Raw genomic sequence first — 4,547 nt, forward strand, 5'->3', positions numbered from 1 at the left:
GTTTCGTTATTAAACTGCTATCAACAACAAACAATGTTCTACAAATAGTAATGATTACGAAAAGTATTTTTTAGAGCTACCGTGCAACACACGGGCTCTTAAAATCTAGTTATAAATAAATGACAAGCTCTTAAATACCATTATCAATCAAACATAATTTGTAAACAACGATTCTGGCTATTTATAAGAGATACGAAAGTGATTATATGAGTTAGGTAATATCTTCTTACGTTGTTGTGACGTTAAATTCCGAGACGATGCAATGCGTATCTTGTAGTAACTGGTGCTTCTCCAACTCCGACGAAGAAGCTGCAGGTATTTGTACAGAATGTGATGCGAAAGCAATTAAGACTGAAAACGAAAATTTGAAACGTGAAAACGAAGAATTGAAACGTGAAAACGGAGAATTGAAACGTGAGACCGAAGAATTAAAATCTAAAGTTAGTTTTCTTATGTTTTGGGACCCACTTGACTCTGGACCCGACTATGATCACCAATCTACTGACCGTTTCTTCCCTGACGGCGTTTTGGTTGCTGTTGATTTAGATTCGGGTAAACCCGTTGCTAATTCGGCTCCTGTTCCTGCTAATAAGGCCATTCTGGTTAGTAAATATAGTCATACTCATACTGATATTGTTTGTTATGGTATGTTGTGTTGAATTTGCTCTTTTGTCGATGTATTTATTGTCTGAAGTATATATTGTAGACATTGTAGTTTATTATGTAAATGATATAAACCTATGTGTGTTAATGTTTCGGCTCGCCCTTAATTAGTTTTGATAGTTTGGTTTTGTGTTAGGCTTGTTTGGTGTGGCTTCCTAGGTACGAGGCGCTCCCCTCAACAGTCTTTTTGGTTCTTGCTTCCGGGTCGGTTTGTATCTTATTTGGGTTTGAAATTTGGGATCCTCTCCACTAACATTGATGGAATGATGGATCATGTTACTTGTTTCTGAGTCATAGTGATCATAAGTAATAAATAAAATATAAAATAAATTAATAATGTAATCCTTCTCACATAATATAGAGCTTGATCAATCATGTAATTGTATAACTTTAGAGGATTCAAATCCCTTTTTGAAGGGTTTTTCGCCATTGGTGAAAGGCCGGTGAAAGGCCTAGGTTCTATAAAAGTTTCTTGTTTATATTATAATATTACAAAAGTTGGTGTAAACTTTGTTTACTGTTTATCTCATTGATCTTCACGGACAGTGGTTTACTTAAGTATTAATTATCTTTTTAGGGTAAAGAACACAAGCGCCATCTGTTAAATGAAACTAACTAATACTTATATCGATTTTAATAAACAGGCAAGCCGTTCACCAGTGTTCAGAGCCATGCTTGAAACGGAAATGAAAGAAAGACTTAGTGGCACTATCAAATTAAGTGATGTTTCATATGAGGCCCTGCGTGCCTTTGTCAACTTCCTCTACACATCTGAAACGCCTCTTGACGATGACTTGGCATGTGATCTTATAATTTTAGCTAACAAATACGAAGTGAAGCATCTAAAAACCTACTGTGAGAAATTCTTGATATCGAAACTTAACTGGGAAAATTCACTCAAGAACTACTCATTTGCTCATTAGCATAATGCAAAAACCTTGGTTGATGGTGCATTATCAATAATTTTGGACAATATGGATGACCTAATTGAGCGTGAAGAGTATTTAGAGCTTGTAAAGAAAGATCTTCGGCTTGTTGTGGATATTTATGAAGCTTACTTTTCTAAAACAGGTAATCGCCGCCGCTGCCACTAGCCATGATAATAACTGATGAGGTAATGTAATGCAGAGATCTTTTGCTTTTAGTTCCATGCTATTTTTAAGTGTCTTTTTTTTTTTTTTTTTTTTTTTTGTGCGCGCGCGCGCAAATGCTAGATACATTATTAATGTGTTTGCAACTTTGCATGTACTTTAACCATTTGAAGATAGAATATAAATTTGACTTGTCTGGTGTTTTATGGTAATCTCTTTTAGTTATACTCTGTATATATTTTGTATAATCGCGTGTAATTATGAACAAGCAGATTAATCTAATAATAACATTTCACCTGAACAAAGTAATTCACGCATGTGTGAGAAATATCTATAATCAACTTGTGTTAAGAATTTTTCCCTAACCAATTCTAAAGCACCTAAATTAGTCGCATAAAAGCACTATAATTCGTCACATGTTTTAAGCATTAGAAATTCACGGGAACAATAGTTACTGATTTATGATTTCACTAAAAATATTGAAGAGAATACAATATAAACCACCTTTGGTAAGATTCAGATACAATTTGACCTGATTTTCACATTTTTATGTTTTTATTTTCTTTTTATAATCATAAACCAGATTTTATCTGATTACAACTAACAGAACTGATATGCAAAACACACACACACACACGATATGGTACGGGATTGCAGATTCAAAGAAACAGAAACCTCAATACAAACACACAATAATAGAAGTTGTTAAAGGACAACTATGTGACCTGAACTTTATTTTGGCATTTTAGAACATCTAAACCTATATTAATATCAAGTTATATATATGAAAACATAAGAGCATGCAGCTATAATGTTTGTGATCAAATACGTCTCTTTGTTGAGCCTTTCGTATATTGTGTTGTTGGGTTTTCTCACCAACCACATAGCGATTTTCGTATACGCTTAGGCCACAGATAAAATGTTGATCGAGCAGTTTTCGTGTCCTTCGTTGCCTCCACAAAATCAGGCTAAATAATAGTGCAGTAATCAGAAGCAGAAGGTTCAAGTTAACAAAATTAAATAGGTTCGAATCTAAATGGGTAATTCCTTAGAATAGATCAACAATGGCCATTTGAGTTGGACCGATCCAAAACACTTATTCAACTTTTTTTTGTTTCATAAATAAAGTATTAAATTAATATTAGGCAAAATAGGATTACAAACTATAATTACAACTCTAGTATGAAATTTTGTTTGAAGAGATTTAGAAGGTAAAACAAATATCTGGCATTGGTTGTCCTAAAAAGTTGTGAATATAGCTCATACTCGACTAACGAGGATGAAAGAATAATGCAAGTATATAAGGGATGAACTTCAAAATATCTAATGCTATGTGAAAGCCTTTTACAGCACCACCAGGCTCCCCATTATTTTCAATAATCCCAAGCCCGTTAAGGCCCAACATCTTGGGCCAAGTCACAAATTTCCTCCGAGAGTACAGAATTAAAAGTGTCACGTGCAATCCTCTATCTCATCAAAACTTAGACTACTCTTATCCATTATCCATACACATGTAATGGAAACACATTGCTGCCACATCAGCGTCACCTCAGAAACTTCTTCCTATCACTTAACTCATGGTCGACCATCACTTTTGAAGTGGTCAATCAACTCCTCTTTTATATTTGGTAGACGATGTAGTCAACCATCATTGTGAAGTGATCGACCAACTCCTTGGTAGACTACGTAGTCGACCATCCTATTGAAGTGGTCTACCAACTCTTCTTTAATGTTTGGTAGACTACATAGTCAACCATCATTGTGAAGTGGTCGACCAACTCCTTGGTAGACTACGTAGTCGACCATCCTATTGAAGTGATCGACCAACTCTTCTTTAATGTTTGGTAGACTACATAGTCAACCATCATTGTGAAGTGGTAGACCAACGTGGTCGACTACAGGCAAAAAAATGTGTAGTCGACCACTCTATACCTATGGTCTACCAAAATGATGGTCAACTCAATGGTGTATATTGCCAATTTTTTAACAAAGGTGTATTTTATCCGAAAACTTTGAAAAAAAATATATTTTGACGAATTTCCCTACAATTATACCACTCATGATGCATATTGTACAAGAAATAAAAGCATCTTCTTCTTCCAATATGTTGAACGTGGACATTTTGAAGGGCGGCCCTTCAATGACTTAGCAATGACATGTTTAGCAATGAAGTCTTCAACCATATTGGCATTCACGGAACCAAGGGCGCTTCGATATTAGTAATCTTAAGAGATTTTTCAACAAACCATCATCATTATCAGTGATAATCAGTTTATCACCATAGTGAGGAGCATGGGATATCGCCAGAGACGTTTTGATTCCTCGAAACTTCGATCTCCGGCTTCCTCTGACTTCACAGCTGCGACGTAATTAGTAAACCATGTTTTTGGCTATAAAAGAGACAGTAAAGTGATTATACGAGGGGTATGTTTGGCAAAACTAGCTGAAAGCTGCAAGCGTTTAGCTGCAGGCGTTTAGCTGCAAACATTTAGCTGAAAGCATTTAGCTGAAGCTTTTAAATGTATTTAATTGTTTGGCAAAGTTACTGGAGCTGTTATAAAATAAGTAAAATGATAATTATGGACATGAAAAAAATACTTCATGCTAAATTAATATATACGTAGTACTAGTTTAATGATTAAGAGAACTTATATATACATAAATAAGAACTTATATGTATGTATTTGTATAATTATTTTCAGTTTTATAACTTATATGATAAAGGTGTTATTAAATAAAAGCTCTACATTGATATAATAATTATAAACATACATTCTAGATACTTGCATGCAA

General features: G+C 34.4%; 1 pseudogene; it reads left to right on the forward strand.

Moving 5' to 3' along the window:
• The first annotated feature begins 257 nt into the window (after positions 1 to 257).
• Positions 258 to 1,773, forward strand: LOC139853819 (BTB/POZ domain-containing protein At4g08455-like; annotated as a pseudogene).
• Positions 1,774 to 4,547: the final 2,774 nt, after the last annotated feature.

This window comes from Rutidosis leptorrhynchoides, chromosome 6 (assembly GCF_046630445.1).
Source record: "Rutidosis leptorrhynchoides isolate AG116_Rl617_1_P2 chromosome 6, CSIRO_AGI_Rlap_v1, whole genome shotgun sequence".
NCBI classification, from domain to species: domain Eukaryota; kingdom Viridiplantae; phylum Streptophyta; class Magnoliopsida; order Asterales; family Asteraceae; genus Rutidosis; species Rutidosis leptorrhynchoides.